A 21,105-nucleotide genomic window follows, 5' to 3' on the forward strand; every position below is an offset into this window, starting at 1 on the left:
TCCTAGCCCTGTGTCTGTACAGGCATCCTGGGAGTTGTAGTTTTGTAACAGCTGGAGGCACACTGGTCGGCAAACGCTGTCCTAGCCCTGTGTCTGTCCCGGCATGCTGGGAGTTGTAGTTTTGCAACAGCTGGAGGCACCCTGGTTGGGAAACACTGCAATAGGATATCAAGAACAGCTGCTTTGAATGACTAACTTAACTCTGCTACATCTGAAAGGTGAACATCCTCCAGCTTAGTCTACATACAAGTCACACTTGCATTGTCGGTGGAGGTTTTGGCTCGTACTATGTCGCTCGAACACTATAAAAAAAAAAAAAAAAGGCATTCGCAAAAAAACATAAGCGCCATTGTAACGTGAAGACAAAATGTTCTACCGGTGATTGGCGGCTCAGCTTCACATATGGCGCTTTATATAGTCCTTGCTATATATATTTTTTTTATTTATTTATTTATTTATTTTTTCTTCTTTTTTTCTCACTCCACCTGTCTATAGAACATTTGTAAAAAAAAAAAAAAACAATATATAGTGGCGCCTGGCGAAAGATGCTGCCGACAGCCTGGATGGGTCCATTATATAACCAGCGCATGGACACCTGTCACAACCAGTTTGGAACAATATTGTCTGCCTGTGTAGAGAAGAGCAGGCCCTATGGAAACGACAAAACATCAGGTCCTTCATAGTAGCTGCTTGACCCCAGAACTCAAAACCAAGGAGGTCTCGGTACCCCCCGATCATTACCCATTAAAGAAGTACTCTAGTTTTTCGTTTTTTTTCTATAACATGAACACTCACTGTCAGTGGTCCTATAGAACTATTTGTTTTATTCCAGCTCAGCTGCATCCATGAGTTTCATTACTGTAACTGAGTCATGTGATCACAGGTCTGGCACTGAAAATCATCCAGTGCTTAATGGTCAGAACAGAGTGTCAGTTCTTGATCTACTACATGATGAACGACATGATGACATCAACACTTTCCAGGTCACTTCCCTCTAGCTCTATCTGTATACTGCTGCTATGTCTATGGGATCAGGATATATAGTAGTTATACATGTCCCCTCATAGCTATATATGTATACTGCTATCATCTCTATGGGATCAGGGGATGTATAGTAGTTATACGCCTCTCCTCCAGCACTATCTGTATACTGCTGCTGCTGTCTCTATGGGATCAGGATATATAGTAGTTATACACCTCCCCTATATAGTAGTTATACCCCTCCCCATTAGCTCTATCTGTATACTGCTGCTATTGCTATGGGATCAAGATATATAGTAGTTATACACATACACTCCAGCTCTATCTATATACTACTGCTGCTATCTCTATGGGATCAGGATATATAGTAGTTACATGCCTCACCCCAGCTCCATCTGTATACTGTTATCTCTATAGGATCAGAATATATAGTAGTTATACACCTCCCCTTCCAGCTCTATCTGTATACTGCTGCTATTTCTATGGGATCAGGATATATAGTAGTTATACACGTACCCTCCAGCTCTATCTGTATACTGCTGCTGCTATTTCTATAGGATCAGAATATATAGTATTTATACCCCTCCCCTCCTGCTCTATCCGTACACTGCTGCTGCTATTTCTATGGGAACAGGATATATAGTAAATGTACACCTCCCTTCCAGATTTATCTGTATACTGCTGCTGCTATCAGCTAAAACAGGTAAGCACAATGCCTACACAAGAACCTCTACATTATTCTCTAATAATAGCCTATGCTGCCATTCCCCCATAACGCCTCTTTCAAATGAGGGGGAAAAAAAAGACCAACCTGGACCCCCCACCCCCTCTCCCCTCTCCAGGGTCCCCATAATAGCTCAATGGGTTCCCCCCAAATGTAGCCACAAGTTGGCTGGTCCCAAGCCAACTGAGAGGCGAACCGAGAGAGTGCCAAAATGGAGACCCTTATATATACTTTCTAAGGGCCTGATACAAGAATGGCGCGCACCATAAGAGGGGCCCATTGTGCTCTAGCCATGGGGTCCACTTTCTTCTAAACTTTCATCAACCCTAGGAAGAGAAAAAAAAGGCACATGGCCAAGAAATCTGGTCATATATAGAGTCGGCCATCTTGGTAACGGTCTATAGCAGTAATGTCCAAACTGTTGACCGCCAGCTGTTGCAAAACTACAACTCCCAGCATGCCCGGACAGCCAACGGCTGTCCGGGCATGCTGGGAGTTGTAGTTTTGCAACAGCTGGAGGGCCACCCTTTGGAGACCATCGGTCTATGGCTACCATCCCACACTTCCCAGCAACGCAAGGGTTAACACTTTGAAGCCATTTTCTTAGCGATCCGAGATTGAGAAAAATAAAAATAAAAAAACGCTGACAGACGCATTTCCAGCGCTCTCTCTATATCAATCATATTAATTCATTTTTTTCCACGCTCGTCGAGGGATTAAAACTGTCAATACCGTCTTTTAGCGCGACAACATTTAAAATTATTATTTTTTTTTACTGCAACAAGGCGAGAGCGCTGACTAAATACATCCTCGCTCCCGTCGCCTCTTCCCAGTTAAGGTACGGACGGACGGACGCAGCAGAGATGAGTTTGTCACTCAATGAGCCACCAGGAATCGGTTGGTTTACACCGGACAGCAAAGCAAAGTGTAAAGCAAAAGACAGAAACAAATGTAAAACTGAAAAAAATAAAATAATAATAATAATAATAATAATAATAAAATAAAATAATAATAATAATAAAACATTTAAAACCAAGAAGAAAAAAGAAAAACAGAAAAATTTGAGAAGGACATGAATGAAAAATAAATTAATAATATTACGGCAACATTTAGCTTTCAGTGGGATTCTGCTGCACCGCGCACACAACAGAATTTCCACCGCGGGAAACATCGTCTATGGAAATCCCAATTCCGGCCTCTGCCTGAAGAATTGACATGGGAATGCATTGCCGTCTATGGAGATGTCCGGCTATTTGCGTGAATGACCACCCATGTTTTCCAGGCGGACATTCCGCACATTTGCTGCCGCGTGAATGTGACTTAATACTGACGCAAACACGAATGTATGTCGGATCCTTCCTGCGTCGTAGGAGTCTTCATGGCTGCAGAACCACGTCCTAATTATTAATAGATTCGTTCTTTCTGTATATATATATATATACACACACACACATACATATACACGAGTGGCTTCTTTCACTCTATGAACAGTGATGCACTATATACAAACTGATAAAAAAAACTAAAATATATAATTAAAATGTAATTATTAATACTATTATTTTTATTATTATTATTAATATTGTTATTATAGTTATACTTATTTTTTTTTATCATCATCATCATCATCTTTTATTCTTATTTTTATTATTGTTATTATAGTTATTCTTATTATTTTTATTCTTATTGTTTATTATTCTTATTCTTATTTTTATTCTTATTGTTTATTATTGTTATTGTTATTTTTATTCTTATTAATAGTGTTATAATTATACTTATAATTTTTATTATTATTAATTATTTTTATTATTATTTATTATTGGCATCATCATCATTATTGTTCTTATTATTTTTATTAATAATAATAATTATTATTATTATCATCATTGTTCTTATTATTTTTATTAATCATCATCATCATTCTTATTATTTTTATTATTATTGTTCTTTATTTTTATTATTTTTATTATTGTTATTCGTTATTCTTATTATAGTTATTATCAACACTAGAGATGAGCGAACTTACAGTAAATTCGATTCGTCACGAACTTCTCGGCTCGGCAGTTGATGACTTATCCTGCATAAATTAGTTCAGCTTTCCGGTGCTCCGGTGGGCTGGAAAAGGTGGATACAGTCCTAGGAAAGAGTCTCCTAGGACTGTATCCACCTTTTCCAGCCCACCGGAGCACCGGAAAGCTGAACTCATTTATGCAGGATAAGTCATCAACTGCCGAGCCGAGAAGTTCGTGACGAATCGAATTTACTGTAAGTTCGCTCATCTCTAATTAACACCACCCAGGAAATTTCAGCTGATGACTATACAAGTCTACAATAGTAACCGGATTGACTCGTGACCGGAAATATTGTGGTTTCCTTAGACCGATGCCTGTAAGACCTATAAAGCGATCCCATGATCAACAACAGATTCTAAGGTTACCAAAGTAACAGGTTATTGGAGATCCAGTCATAAAGTAGGCGGGAGGTGGTCTCCATTTCTAGCGGTGCCACATTCTACTTCATTTCCTGGTACCTGACGCCCCCCAGTACGCCCCCCAGTATATCTATGTTAAGGCTCCGTTCACATTGGTGCTTTGTTTACTTTCGCCTTCCTGGTGTTCTTGACGGCAGGAATAGCGCAGTCTGATGGACCTCATCATAAATAAGGCCTCGTTCTTATCTGTTTCGAGACAGACGGACACTAAGGCCGGATCCACACGGCAGAATTTCTGCGCTGAATTCTGCATGAATTTATGGCCAATCCACTTCAATGGGATTTAGACAGCAGAATTTTCATGCAGAAATTCTGCCGTGTGAACGCGGCCTTACTGATCCCATTGACTTTTATGGGGTCCTTCAGGTCCCGCTAATCAAACAGATTCTGTGACAGAGCTTCAAGGCAAATGTGAACAAGGCCTTAAAGGGGTACTCCGGTGGAAAACTTTTTTTTTTTTTTAAATGAACTGATGCTAGAAAGTTAAAACAGATTTGTAAATTAATTCTATTAAAAAAAAATCTTTACCCTTCCAGTACTTTTTAGCAGCTGTATGCTACAGAGGAAATTCTTAGCTTTTTGAATTTCTTTTTTGTTTTGTCCACAGTGCTCCCTGCTGACACCTCTGTCCGTGTCAGGAACTGTCCAGAGTAGCATAGGTTTGCTATGGGGATTTTCTCCTGCTCTGGACAGTTCCTGATACGGGCATCAGGTGTCAGCAGAGAGCACTGTGGACAACACAAAAAATAAATTCAAAAACAGAAAAGAATTTCCTCTGTAGCATACAGCTGCTAAAAAGTACTGGAAGGGTAAAGATTTTTTTTAATAGAAGTCATTTACAAATCTGTTTAAATTTCTGGCGACAGTTGATTTAAAAAAAAAAAAAAAAAAAAAAATGTTTTTCATCGGAAAAAAAAGGTGTTGAAAAACCAGAATTGAATTCTCGAAAATGAAACCATCTTCTGTGTCATGGCTCTGGTCAGAAATATAAAAAGGAAAAAAAAGGGGATGGGGGGGGGGGGTGTAAACATGACCCCTCCCCCCGAAAAACAAAACTAAAATAACATTAAAATATATATATATTTTAAATTCTAAATAACATTCCTGGGTCACTCGTAATAATAGTATATTAATGTCAATTGTAAATGTATCTGCATTACGTGGACACAGAGGGAGTTGCAGGTAAATAACAGAATCCTGACAGTGTCCTGGAATGTGACGGCGCTAAATAAATCGTTACATCTCTGCTAATCACCATAGACAGGACGCCACCGGGAATAGCAGATTAGGAGAATAAACAAGCGCAAAATAATATGAGAATAAAAAAACGCAAAATATATAATAATATAATAAAATATTAATAAATAATAAGAATAATAAATATAAAAATGCACATAAAATATTAAAATTAAAAATATATAAAAATAAGAATAATCTAAAAAAAAATTTATTATATATAAATATTTTTTTTAAATAATATTCATAATAAATAGTACTATAGAAAGATACCCAAATATCTAAAATAAAATAATATATAAAAAATGAGAATAGCATACAAAATAAGAGACTAAATTATCTATAATTACTATTATAATAATTAGAAAAATACACCAAAAATATACATAAAAATAATTAAAAATAAAAATATAAAAATAAGAATAATCTAAAAATAAAATTTTATTATATATAAATATTTTTCTTTATAAATATTCATAATAAATAGTACTATAGAAAGATACCCAAATATCTACCGGTAAAATAAAATTTAAAAAAATATATATAAAAATGAGAATAGCATACAAAATAAGCGATTAAATTATCTATAATTACTATTCTAATAATTAGAAAAATACACCAAAAATATACATAAAAATAATTAAAAATAAAATATAAAAATAAGAATGCCAAAACAAAATTAAGGATAAACGATATAAATAAATGACACGTATATTGCACGCTACGATAATATGATGCTTCCAAAAATATTTCACTTCACTGCAAGGACATCGCTACGAACGTAGAAAAATATGCAAAATAAATGTGCAACGCCTATACAGTATGTATAAAAATAATAATAATAAATAATAATTAAAAAAAAAATAATAATAATAATAATGATAATAAAAATAATAATAATGATAATAAAAATAATAATAATGATAATAAAAATAAAATAATAATAAAAAATAAAAATAAAATTAATAATAAAAAATAAAAATAATAATAAAAATAATTAAAAAAAGTTATATATATATATGTATAAATATATATATATATATAATATGAAATAAATATTACGAACATCTTAAATGTAATGTTAGGATTGGGATGGACTCGGATGGTCCCCGGTCCTAATAACATGAGATTCTATAAGGACCTTGGCGCTGTCGATGCTGTATAACAGTGGTTTCCAACCTGCGGACCTCCAGATGTTGCAAAACTACAACTCCCAGCATGCCCGGACAGCCGTTGGCTGTCCGGGCATGCTGGGAGTTGTAGTTTTGCAACATCTGGAGGTCCGCAGGTTGGAGACCACTGCTGTATAAGGAACTACAAATGCCAGCATGCTGCACCTAGGCAGTCCTACCTGGTGAGAGGTGAGGGGCAGCACCTGCAGGGTCCTGGGTGCCCGTCTGTGTGGCGATCCTGACGGGAAGCGCAGCCTATGGATGTGTGACAATGCAATCGGTGTCATCATATTGCAATCTCTCCCATTCAGTGTAATGATGCAATTTGCATTAACACGGTGAGGTGGGCCGAGCCTGGAGATGTAATCGCTCTCATCATGTCTCTGGATGTCTCTCCTGTGGATTTGGGTTTGCAGTTTCCTACAGATTGCAATGACCTTCTGTATTTCGGATGATACAGATGATGATCTTATGCAATAGTATCCAAGCCTTGTCCTGCTAGCGGATACAGGGTATAAATAGACGGGATCCACGTGAGCAGATGTTTATATCAGATGGTATCACCTGCAGGCAGCCAAGGATTGGATACTGGGGGCTGCTGCCCACCGACTGTGCTGATCAATGGTGTATCTAAGCTAAACACGTGTGATACTGGGAGCTGCTGCCCACTGACCATGATGATCAATGGTGTATCTAAGCTAAACACGTGTGATACTGGGAGCTGCTGCCCACCGACTGTGCTGATCAATGGTGTATCTAAACTAAACATGTGTGATACTGGGAGCTGCTGCCCACCGACCGTGCTGATCAATGGTGTATCTAAGCTAAACACTTGTGATACTGGGAGCTGCTGCCCACAGACCGTGCTGATCAATGGTGTATCTAAGCTAAACACGTGTGATACTGGAAGCTGCTGCCCACCGACTGTGCTCATCAATGGTGTATCTAAGCTAAACATGTGTGATACTGGGAGCTGCTGCCCACCGACTGTGCTGATCAATGGTGTATCTAAGCTAAACACGTGTGATACTGGGAGCGGCTGCCCACAAACTGTGCTGATCAATGGTGTATCTAAACTAAACACGTGTGATACTGGGAGCTGCTGCCCACCGACTGTGCTGATCAATGGTGTATCTAAGCTAAACATGTGTGATACTGGGAGCTGCTGCCCACCGACTGTGCTGATCAATGGTGTATCTAAGCTAAACACGTGTGATACTGGGAGCGGCTGCCCACAAAATGTGCTGATCAATGGTGTATCTAAACTAAACACGTGTGATACTGGGAGCTGCTGCCCACCGACTGTGCTCATCAATGGTGTATCTAAGCTAAACATGTGTGATACTGGCAGCTGCTGCCCACCGACTGTGCTGATCAATGATGTATCTAAGCTAAACACGTGTGATACTGGGAGCGGCTGCCCACAAACTGTGCTGATCAATGGTGTATCTAAACTAAACACGTGTGATACTGGGAGCTGCTGCCCACCGACTGTGCTGATCAATGGTGTATCTAAGCTAAACACGTGTGATACTGGGAGCTGCTGCCCACCGACCGTGCTGATCAATGGTGTATCTAAGCTAAACACGTGTGATACTGGAAGCTGCTGCCCACCGACCATGCTGATCAATGGTGTATCTAAGCTAAACATGTGTGATACTGGGAGCTGCTGCCCACCGACTGTGCTGATCAATGGTGTATCTAAGCCCATCATGTGTGATACTGTGCGATGATCAATGGTGTATCTAAGCTAAACATGTGAGATACTGGGAGCTGCAGCCCACTGTGTAACATCAGATCCTCTGGCTATGTGCTGATGAACAGTGTATCTAAGCCCATCATGTGTGATACTGGGAGCTGCTGCCCCCTGTGTAACATCAGATCCACCGACTGTGTGCTGCTCAATGGTGTATCTAATCCCCCCATGTGTGATACTGTGTGCTGCTGAAGGGTGTATTTAAGCTCACCACATGTGATACTGTGGATTGCTTAAGGGTGTATCTAAGCACATCATGTATGATACTGTGTGCTGCTCAATGGTGTATCTAAGCCCATCATCATGTGTGATACTGTATGGTGAATCTAAGCCCACTACTAGTGAAACTGTGCAGCTGTGCTGTCTCTAAGCTCATCATGTGCAATACTGTATAGCTGTGCAGTGTATCCAAGTCCACCACTAGCAAAACTGTGCAGCTGAGTGGTGTATCCAAGCCCATCATGTGTGATACTGTGCAGCTGTTTGGTGTATGTGAGCCTACCACTAGTGATACTGTGTAGCTGAGTTGTGTATCCAAGCTCATCATGTGTGGGAGTTGTAGTTTTGCACACTAATCTAAGCCCATCATATGTGTTAGTATGCAGCTGAGCAGTGTATCTAAGCCCATCATATGAGATACTATACCACTGACATGGTGCATCATGTGTGATACTGCTGAGCCCAGGTATGTAAATGTATCATGTTTAGTATTGTCACCTGAATCACTGTATCTAAGTGAATAATATGTGATGTAAGGGCAACCATGTGTCCTACTGTCTGCTGAGAAACTGTATCTAATCATATTGGGGTAAACGTATCGCAACTTGTGCAGAGGATCAGTGAAGCATTTGCCAATAGCAACAAGATAAATCTCCCCCATTGTGTTATTTTATCTTCTGTATCTAAGCACATCATTTGTGATCCTGGGCTTCTGTGTCATTGTATCTAAACCTAACATATGTGATACTGGTGGTCTGCTGTATCTAAGCCGATCCTGTGTGTATGTCTCATGTATGACACTGAGCCAAAGTACCTAAGCCTATCATATTTGATACTGTCCTGCGTATCTAAGCACTGTTCATCCGTGTACCCCGTTAAAGTCAATGGGGTCCGCTGAGCGCCGTTCACATCAGACGTGTAACGGATCAACTGGCGCCAATGTTTTTGGTTGCTCCATTTCAAAAACTGAACAAAATAATAGAAAATACAGCACAGATGTGTATAATGCCGTGTTTCCCAACCAGGGTGCCTCCAGCTGTTGCAAAACTACAACTCCCAGCATGCCCAGACAGCCGAAGGCTGTCTGGGCATGCTGGGAGTTGTAGTTTTGCAACAGCTGGAGGCACCCTGGTTGGGAAACACTGGTATAATGTATAAGCCGATCACACAGCGGAAAATTTGTGAAATGTCCACCTGGAAACACGGGAGGGACATTCTGCAAATAGCAGGAGCCGGAAATGTGCAATTTCCACAGACGGCAATGCATTTCTTAGCGGATTGCACCAAAAGAATTAACATATGAATTAAAGGGGTTATCCAGGAAAAAACTTATATATATATATATATATATATATATATATATATATATATCTCAACTGGCTCCAGAAATGTAAACAGATTTGTAAATTATTTCTATTAAAAAAAATCTTAATCCTTCCAACAATTATCAGCTGCTGAAGTTGAGTTGTTCTTTTCTGTCTGACAACAGTGCTCTCTGCTGACATCTCTGCTTGTCTCGGGAACTGCACAGAGTAGAAGAGGTTTGCTATGGGGATTTGCTTCTACTCTGGACAGTTCCCCAGACACGTGTCATCAGAGAGCACTTAGACAGGAAAGGACAACTCAACTTCAGCAGCTCATAAGTACTGAAAGGATTAAGATTTTTTAATAGAAGTAATTTACAAATCTGTTTAACTTTCTGGAGCCGGTTGATATAGATAAAAAAAAATTTTCCCCTGGATAACCCCTTTAATTAGGTTATGTTCACATGACCATGTCCGCACGGAGAATCTCTGCCCGGACATTTTGGACACTGCGGGGCACTGGCATAATATGCCGGCGTTATGACCAAAAAGGATCGTGCCGCCTCATAGAAGACTATGCATTCCGTGCGCACAGAACCGTTAGGCTAGGTTCACGCTACGGAAATTTCTGCCTGCAATTCCGCTTTGAAATTGCAGGCAGAAATTCCGCTTACTAAAATGTATAGGATAGTGAATGGGTTTCCGTTCACAAATTTATACTTCGGAATTTGCGGAGCGGAATTTGTGAGCGGAAAATCCACTTGAAAATTTCTGCCTGAAAAAATGGCGTCGCTGATTCTTCAGGCGGAAATACTCGCGGAACACATTGCAGTCTATTGGAGACTGCAGTGTCTGTGCGGTCCTAGTGCCGACTGATTCAGACGGAGCTGGCTGCACTCGGAATCTCCAGGTGGAAATATTCTGTCCGGATATTCCGCAGGATGAACCTAGCCTTACCGTGTTCATTTTTTGTGCCGACACGGAAAATGGAATGTTTCTGCCACGGAAATTCCACTGTGTGCACAGCGCAGCAGAATCCCTTTGAATTCAATGGGACTCCGCTTCAGTGGAATCTCCGTGCGGACATTCCAAGTGGAATTTCGCATGGAAACTCCGACATGTGAACATGGCCTTAGGGTGCGTTCACACTCAGTAATTACTCGAGTAATTCCTCTTGAATTCTCCGCTTAGAAATAATTAACATCTGCTTTGCCACTGACTACAATGTATTTTACTCTGCACTGTTCACACTGCGTAAATTCCGCTCGCGGAATTCTGCCGCGGAACTGCGTTCCGCTAGAAGAAAAAACACGTTCATTCTTCTTGCGGAATACGCGAGCAGAAGTCCATTGAAGTCAATGCTAACAACTTTCCGCTTGAAATCATTTCCGCACTGAATTTGCAGCGTATTTCCAACTTCTGCCGTAAATTTTGCGCAGCGTGAAATACGCTGCGTACACGCCATGTGGGAACGCACCCTAAAAAAGGTAAATTCCAATTAGTGGTTGTAGTCCAGCAAAAAAAAAAAAAAAAGTTTCATCCTATATTCCGCATGGAAAAATCTGTGCGGAATTCCGCGCATATTTAGCACGAAAAAAAAAAACGTAAATTCCGCAGCAGAATTTTTACGTGAGGATTCCTCTGCTATTCCTCAGTGTGAACGCACCCTTAGGCAGAAGTCGGAATCTGGATTTCCTCGGCAGAAATTTCCGCCGTGTGCAGCAAAATGCCATCGGATTGCGCTCGGAAATTCCATCATGTGACCATGGCCTTATCTTGCCCCCAGTGTGCAGTCACTCACCGTGTATCTAAGCAGGTATCACGCTCTCTACACTGCAGGTAGTATCGCCTGCCTCCGTTTATTTCCGATGCCGTCATTGCCGCCGCCGTCGCCGCCTGAGGCTTATTAATTAGATGCAGACGACATTGAACATTAATGCTGATTCTTGGAAAAACATTGTCGCAACCGCAATTAAAATCCGATGTGGGAAAAAATTTTTATTTTTATTTTTAAATAAAAAACGTAAAGAGAGCGCAGATTAAAGGGTGCGAGACAAAAATCGCCCTTGGTGCCCGGTCACGCCGTATCCACCATCATTAATTTCTAACGACTTCAGAAGGACAATTGGCACAAGGCTGGCACGTGGTGTGGCCGTCTTTCCTGGGTCGTGGGCATGGGGGGCAATGGCGGCCCGGCTGGACGCTCATTACCAGACGATGCTTCAAAAGGGGGGGGGGGGGGAGCAGGTGAAGTCATTATCCGTTTTTTATTACTTTGTTTTTTTTGCCATCGTTACCTCCGAAATGAAGACAAATGATCCAGCCGCATGTGGGCTCTTTAAATGCCAGCCTGAGACGTGGCGACCTCGTTGGCGGGCTGTAGGTGGCACTGTGGATCAGAGCAACCGAGAAGATCCGGCAGCACGCACAGTGCAGAACGTCAGGGATCCGTCTGATTTAAAGGGATGTTCCACCAAGGTCGGGATGATACATTGTGTCCATCGCCATCAATGTATCGATACTATGTATCAAATCTCTTCGATTTAAAGAGCCCTGCACGCTGAAATTGATATGCGGTCTAAGTGTATCTGTTTGTGGGAAAGCTGGGTGCATATATTTTGCTCCTAAATGAGTGGTCTTAAACTGCAAACCTCCAGCTGTTTGTAAAACTACAACTCTCAGCATGCCCGGACAGCCGTTGGCTGTCCGGGCATGCTGGGAGTTGTAGTTTTGCAACATCTGGAGGGCTGCCGTTTAGAGCTCACGGCCATAAATCATTACACAGTTAGGTAGTCTAGGAAAGCTGGGTGACAGTACACATGGAAGGAGTGATGACAGCAATACAGGTCATCACTCAGCTTTCCCGGACTGATTTATTGCTATAAACTGCTTGTATCACCACATTTGCTATTCAGGAATTTTGGAAAGTTGAGTATCCACCCTTGTAATGATGGCTATATAATCCCAAACTCTTGAATCTTGGTGACTGTACAGACGGAAGGAGTGATGACAGCAATATTGGTCATCACTCAGCTTTCCCGGACTGATATTGCTATAAACTGCTTGTATCACCACATTTGCTATTCAGGAATTTTGGAAAGTTGAGTATCCACCCTTGTAATGATGGCTATATAATCCCAAACTTTCCCGAACTCTTGAATTGTAACTATGAACCGATTGTATCATCAGACAGACAGAGTTGACCTTCAGGAATCTGGAAAAGTTGGTTATCAACCCCTGTAATGTCAGCTATATCAGTGGCTACTCAGCTTTCACAGCATCTCGAATTATAGCTATGAACCGTTTGTATCAGATAGATTTGCTATTCAGGAGACTGGAAAAGTTGGGTATCAACACTTGAGGAAACTGTAATAAAAGCTATATCAGTGATCACTCAACTTTCCCAAACTCTTGAATAATAACATGAACCACTTGTATTACCAGATAGATTTACCATTCAGTAATCTGGGAAAGTTTGGTATTCATTCCTGTAATGTCGCCTATATATCACTGATCACTCAGCTTTCCCAGACTTTTAAATTATAGCTATAAATGGCTTTTATTGCCAGGTAAGTATTTGCCATTCAGGAAAGCTAGGAAAGCTTGATATTAATGTCCTGTAATGACAGCTAATCAGTTAATCCAGACACCATTTGTATCACCAAATACATTTGCCATTCAGTAATCAGGGAAAGTTAGGTGGCCTGATCATCTCATAGGTATTGGTTGCCACCCAGCTTTCCCAAAGACAAGAATTTTTAAGAACTTGTCCTTGGGAACTTTAAAAAAAAAAAAAAAAAAAAAAACATCCCAGAAATGTGCTGTACATTGTGTATTCTATTGAGTCGTTAACAATTCTTGATGTGGTTGTTTTTGGGAAAGCTGAGTGATTACCCATCGCCCATTAGATAGATTTATAAATAGGATAACGGGCAGTGGTCATAAATGGGACTGGAATTTTTTTTCACATGTCACTTGCATATTCCGTCACGTTGGTGAACAATAATCTTGTCTTTGATATTTTTTGGGGAAAGCTGGGTGACGTTAAAGGGGTATTCCAGGCCAAAACTTTTTTTTTTATATAATCAACTGGCCTCGGAAAGTTAAACAGATTTGTGAATTACTTCTATTAAAAAATCTTAATCCTTCCAATAGTTATTAGCTTCTGAAGTTGAGTTGTTGTTTTCTGTCTAACTGCTCTCTGATGACTCACGTCCTGGGAGCTGTGAAGTTCCTATGGAGATATTCTCCCATCATGCACAGCTCCCGGGACGTGACATCATCATTGAGCAGTTAGACAGAAAACTTCAGAAGCTAATAACTATTGGAAGGATTAAGATTTTTTAATGGAAGTGATTTACAAATCTGTTTAACTTTCTGGAGCCAGTTGATATATATAAAAAAAGGTTTTGCCTGGAATTCCCCTTTAAGGACGAGAATGGTTAAAAAGCTGACGGAATGTGTCAGTTACTGAAAACGTTTTGGTAAATGTATCAAATATTTAAGAATCCAACTGTCACTGCTCGTTATCTATTAACTCTTCGTACTCAAGCCCCTCTACCCTCCCCGATGCTCCAACAATCCTAATGAGACGACGTAAAGCTGATAAGACAGGTAAGTGTATCAGGCCTTGCTGTGACACGCCTAATGCACGCTGAGAACATGGCATTTACACGTCCGTAACGTCTTTGCGGTATTAATCCCACTTTTTTGTTTTTCGGTTTCCCCCCCCCCCCCCCCCCCTCTTCCCATTCTATCCATTAAAATTCCACTCTACTCCGAACAAACCCCCATTGTTCCCTATCAAAACTTACTGCAGAAGGAAGGGGAAGGGAGGGGGGCAACACCATGTGGCGGTGGAACATGAGCTGACCTGGCGGGGAGCAGGCGGTCGTCCCTACCTAGAAGCAGATGGACACACATCACTAATCCCAGACCTTGTATCCTATACACACAGGTGTGCCCACGGATTATCTTTCCACTTAAAGGAACCCGACTCTTGACTCCCAACCTTTCCTTAATATAGACCCCCGAGGACATCCCAAGGAAACCTTTACCAGATGCTTTTCCGCCTCTATAAGGGGGGCAACAGAATTTGGAAAGCGGCTACTGGAATATTTGGAATGTGTCAGTAACAATGTATCTTCTTATGATACCTAATCCGTGCGCTTGACCCCGCTTCCTCTTAGATGGTGATGGTTGGATCGGAGAGACTTCCCTGGAAGCTCCTGGACCCCGATGAAAAAATATCCACACCCCATGTGACTCTATGGACTTTAAGACCCAGGGGAGAATGCAACTTCTGCTCACCTACAGATCATGAGAACATTGATTAGTATTGACTTACACCAGCCCTGGCTGTCCGGGCATGCTGGGATTTGTAGTTTTGCAATAGCTGGAGGCAACCGGGCATGCTGGGTTGGGAAACAGTGACTTACATAGTCCGGGCTCTAGGATGATGGCCGACTGTAGCATACAGAATTCCCTGCTTGACTAGGGTCAGCAGAATAGTGAGTGCAGCTCTTGAGTATAATACAGGATATAACTCAGGATCAGTACAGGATAAGTAATGTAATGTATGTACACAGTGACCTCACCAGCAGAATAGTGAGTACAGCTCTGGGGTATAATACAGGATATAACTCAGGATCAGTACAGGATAAGTAATGTAATGTATACAGTGACCTCACCAGCAGAATAGTGAGTACAGCTCTGGAGTATAATACAGGATATAACTCAGGATCAGTACAGGATAAGTAATGCAATGTATGTACACAGTGACCTCACCAGCAGAATAGTGAGTACAGCTCTGGAGTATAATAAAGGATATAACTCAGGATCAGTACAGTGAAAGTAATGTAATGTATGTACACAGTGACCTCACCAGCAGAATAGTGAGTACAGCTCTGGAGTATAATACAGGATATAACTCAGGATCAGTACAGGATAAGTAATGTAATGTATGTACACAGTGATCTCACCAGCAGAATAGTGAGTACAGCTCTGGAGTATAATACAGGATATAACTCAGGATCAGTACAGGATAAGTAATGTAATGTATGTACACAGTGATCTCACCAGCAGAATAGTGAGTACAGCTCTGGAGTATAATACAGGATATAACTCAGGATCAGTACAGGATAAGTAATGTAATGTATACATGTTACGCCGAGCGCTCCGGGTCCCCGCTCCTCCCCGGAGCGCTCGCAGCGTTCTCTCATTCGCAGCGCCCCGGTCAGACCTGCTGACCGGGTGCGCTGCGATATTACTCCCAGCCGGGATGCGATTCGCGATGCGGGACGCGCCCGCTCGCGATGCGCATCTCGGCTCCCGTACCTGACCCGTTCCCCGTCTGTGTTGTCCCGGCGCGCGCGGCCCCGCTCCTTAGGGCGCGCGCGCGCGCCGGGTCTCTGCCATTTAAAGGGCCGCTGCGCCACTGATTGGCGCAGCAGGCCTAATCAGTATTCTCACCTGTGCACTCCCTACTTATACCTCACTTCCCCTGCACTCCCTCGCCGGATCTTGTTGCCATTGTGCCAGTGAAAGCGTTTCCTTGTGTGTTCCTAGCCTGTGTTCCAGACCTCCTGCCGTTGCCCCTGACTACGATCCTTGCTGCCTGCCCTGACCTTCTGCTACGTCCGACCTTGCTCTTGTCTACTCCCTTGTATCGCGCCTATCTTCAGCAGTCAGAGAGGTTGAGCCGTTGCTGGTGGATACGACCTGGTTGCTACCGCCGCTGCAAGACCATCCCGCTTTGCGGCGGGCTCTGGTGAATACCAGTAGCAACTTAGAACCGGTCCACCAGCACGGTCCACGCCTATCCCTCTCTGGCACAGAGGATCCACCTCCAGCCAGCCGAATCGTGACAATACAGTGACCTCACCAGCAGAATAGTGAGTACAGCTCTGGGGTATAATACAGGATATAACTCAGGATCAGTACAGGATAAGTAATATATAATTCAGGGATGTGGAATTTGTATCGCCCGACGCCCAGGTCAATTTTTCAGGTCCTTAGCCCTGCTTCGGGCAAGCAGGGCAGGACCTGAAAGCCCCCGACAAGCACAGTGGCGCTCAGAGGGGTGTATAGATTAGGCTCCCAACTCCATCCCGCTCCGTACTCTGCAGCCCCCACATGATTTCAGTAGCTGGGGGCCACCAGTTATAGCCAGCATGCAGCTATCCTGGTCGCCGCGATTGGCTATTAACCCTTTAGATCGCTGCTGTCAAAGCTGACAGCAGCATCTAAAGGGACCTGTGAATGCTCTCTGGTGGGCTAGTGGGGTGAATCGCACCCCCCCCCCCACAGCGTGATCGTGGGTGGCGATCCACTATAGAGGTAGTCGGGGGGCTTACCTCTGTTCCCTGGCATCTGTGGCTCGGTCATTGATAGACAGGCTCTATCAATGGATCGCAGAGCACACAGATCAATGGAGTTCAATAGAACTCTATTGATCTGTATGATGAATCTAATTATTCCTCCTAAAAGTCCCCTAAGGGACTAATAAAGTGTGAAAAAAAATGTTTAATAAAAGTTTAAACGACACACATTAACCCCTTCCATATTAAAAGTTCAAATCCCCCCCCCCCCCTTTTCCTATATAAAAACATGTAAACATAATAAAAATAAACATATTTGGTATTGCTGCGTGCATAATTGTACGAACGATTAAAATATAACATTATGTATCCCATATGGCAAATGAATTAAATAAAATAAAAAAAACAGAATTGCAATTTTTATAATATCCCAGAAAAAAAAAAAAGCGAATAAAAAGTCAGATCAATACCAAAATGGTACAAAAAACAGATTATGGTGGGAAAAAAATTAGCCCCCATACGGCCTGGTATGCGATTTTTTATTTTTATTTTAAAGCTACAGGGGTCAGAAAATTGAAATAAAAAAATTAAAAAAAAGTCTCTGAATTTTTATTTTTTTTATTAATAAAACATGACGGAAACTATACAAATCTGGTATTGCTGTAATCAGGACGACCTAAAGTATCAAAATGACATGTTAGCTCGTTTTAGTCCCTTGGACAAGTAATATATATATATATATATATATATATATATATATATATATTATATATTATAGCAAAAACTAAACACAGCAGCACTCCAGGAGTAAAATGGTGAATGGTGGCTTTATTATCACCCAAAAATGTACAGCAACGTTTCGGCCACTTCACGTGGCCGAAACGTCGCTGTACATTTTTTGGTGATAATAAAGCCATCATTCACCATTTTACTCCTGGAGTGCTGCTGTGTTTTGTTTTTGCTGTATCCAGAGGGGCCTAGTACCAGGGTCCAGCCACAGCTTGTACCCCCCTACTTGACCTCGAGTGCTGCTCCATATATATATATCTCTATACACACACATACACACACTGGTGTATATACTGTGCACACATGAGCGGTGTCTGCAGGGTGATTTCCCGTCACAGCTCTATCCTGTAGAACCCTGGACACGGCCGCCACAGCTGTAACTCTCTGAAATCCCAATTACCGCCCTACGTGTTACTTGGAGGGCGCAGACCTTTATGTCTGGGACTCATTTCACAGGGCTGGTAATTCTAGAGCCGGGATACAGGGAGCTGCCCTGCTGCCAATTCTATGCTTAATGCCCCTAATCTGTTCCAGTCGTTCCCAATCTGATGCTGGCGGAGCGCAGGGTCCTGGGGGGGGGGGTTTATTTTAGTGCACTGTTACTTTTAGCAAAGTACTTTGGAATTTTAATATAAGAAGAACAACACGAGATCTTTGCACCTTTGCCACATTGCCCGCTGTCACCTCATTTTCATCAAAAGAGAGCCCGATGGGGAATTAGTCATTCAGCCTCTTCATAGGATGTATATATGGCGTATCTAAGCCCACGGACTGTGATACAGTCTCTAAGAACAACATTAAATCCTTATCATGGATTGTATCTCCAGTAACTACTAAGTCCGGGTATCTAAGCCGATCATGATGTGATACTCTCTGCTGAGTCACTGTATGTGTGATATGATCTTCTGATCCAATGTATCTAAGCATATCATTTGTGATGTAGTTGGCTGAGCCTATTTAAAGGGGTACTCCCGTGGAATTTATTTTTTATTTTATTTTTTTTAAATCAACTGGTGCCAGAAAGTTAAACAGATTTGTAAATCACTTCTATTAAAACATCTTAATCCTTCCAGTACTTTTTAGGGGCTGTATACTAAAGAGAAATCCAAAAAAGAAATGCATTTCCTCTGATGTCATGACCACAGTGCTCTCTGCTGACCTCTGCTGTCCATTTTAGGAACTGTCCAGAGTAGCATACGTTTGCTATGGGGATTTTCTTCTGCTCTGGACAGTTCCTAAAATGGACAGCAGAGGTCAGCAGAGAGCACTGTGGTCATGACATCAGAGGAAATGCATTTCTTTTTTGGATTTCTCTTTAGTATACAGCCCCTAAAAAGTACTGGAAGGATTAAGATTTTTTTTTGATAGAAGTGATTTACAAATCTGTTTAACTTTCTGGCACCAGTTGATTTAAAAAAAAAAAAAAAAAATGTTTTCCACAGGAGTACCCCTTTAAGTGTGACACTATCTTCTGAGCTTCTGTATCTAAGCTTATCATGTTTGACACTGTTTGCTGAGCTCTTGTATGTAGCCTATCATGGGTTAGACTGTTTGCTAAGCCAGTGTATCTAAGCCTTTCATGTCTGATGCCATCTGTGAATCCAGTGTATGCAATCCTGGGATGATATCTGCAGAACCTACCCAAGAATATTATGGGCAACACTGCTTGCTGAGCCAGTGTATCTAAGTGTATCATGGTGTGTGATACTGAAATGTCCCAGTACAGGACATGGTCCTGCACTACCCTTAGGCCCTGCCAGGTTGAGTCCCTCAGTGACCTGGGGTCTCCTCTACTGTTTCTATAATGTTATTTATCCTACCTTATGTGTAGTCAGTGTCCTAATGTATAGATCGTCTAAAAGGACCTGCGAGTTGTCTAAAGGACCTGTGGGATTGTCACATGTTATGTTGTCACATGATGTTACCATGAGAGCACCAGCTTAACCTATGCCCCGCAGCTTGACCAATGTGCCTTAGTCCAGCCCCCCACTATATAAAAGGGGTGGACATTTCAATTTTTCTCAGATTCCATCTGCTACTAAGCACAGAAACCCCCAGAGATCTCAGTGCTAGTGACCAGCATCCGGAAAGGCCACAAAGCTACAGTCATTCTAGTAAGTCAAAGTCTATGTCTGCTGTCACTACAAGTAGTCAAGTCCTGCATATAGTTAGGCCTCAAGATAACTGTCTCAAGTCTATTACAAGTCTAATCGGTCCCAGCAAGCTGCGAGGTCCTTCTGGGTTCCTGGCCACCTCTCTGGGATTCTGGCCGAGCTGTGAAGATAATTCCATCTGTCTTAAAGGGGTACTCCGCCCCTAGCCTCTTAGAAGAGGTTTGCTCTGTGGATTTGGTTCTAACTCTGGACAGTTCCTGACACACGTATCATCAGAGAGCACTTAGACAGAAAAGAGCAACTCAACTTCAGCAGCTCATAAGTACTGAAAGGGTTAAGATTTTTTTTAATAGAAGTAATTTACAAATCTGTTTAACTTTCTGGAGCCAGCTGATTATATATATATTTTTTTATATAATATATCTCCAAAAAATAAGTTGGCCAGCACTATTAATTCCAAACTGTTGTAAAACTATATATATTGTTGCTATATATAGATACAGATATATAAATAAAAGTTCTTCCCCTGGAATAACCCCTTTAACAAATAATATATTTAAGTAATAATAATTATAATATTGATTTTCATTATTATTGATAAAATATCATAATTTGGATTATATTATGTGTATTTACAACTCTGACAAGTGTCAGACATTACATTGTTACACACTAACTATTCAGACAAGAAAGGTGAGGCGCCTGCGCGTAGATACTGCCTGCGGATCCCGTGTATCCAAGCCTACCCCCCCCCCCACCCCCACCCACCACATTTTTTGGCCATCGCTCTTCATTACGGTCACAGATTGGTCGCCTGTACGGTACAATCACGGCTACATAACACAGAACAACCTGATCAAAGCCGCTTTACTGCATAAATAAACGCTGTGGGCACCGCCGGGCGACCTTTATTTATTTTCCCAGCAGCCTCGTGTGCGGGTGTTTCCAGGCACTGTATACATCTAGGTGTATGGACGTGTATACAGACACACACCGCTGT

The 21,105-nt window shown here is 41.6% G+C and overlaps 1 protein-coding gene across 14 annotated transcripts in view; it reads right to left on the reverse strand.

Annotated features, from left to right (window-relative positions):
• Window positions 1-21,105, reverse strand: part of TENM4 (teneurin transmembrane protein 4) — a 1,400,276-nt gene that overhangs the window by 240,117 nt on the left and 1,139,054 nt on the right. The window contains exon 1 of one of the 14 annotated variants that reach the window (XM_056561284.1): window positions 6,784-7,060. The exons of the other annotated variants lie outside the window; for them this stretch is intronic. The gene's annotated coding sequence lies outside the window, so the exon portion shown is untranslated. Of the gene's footprint in view, window positions 1-6,783; window positions 7,061-21,105 lie in introns of those variants that run through there. 14 annotated transcript variants of the gene reach the window in all.

This window comes from Hyla sarda, chromosome 2 (assembly GCF_029499605.1).
Source record: "Hyla sarda isolate aHylSar1 chromosome 2, aHylSar1.hap1, whole genome shotgun sequence".
NCBI classification, from domain to species: Eukaryota; Metazoa; Chordata; class Amphibia; order Anura; family Hylidae; genus Hyla; species Hyla sarda.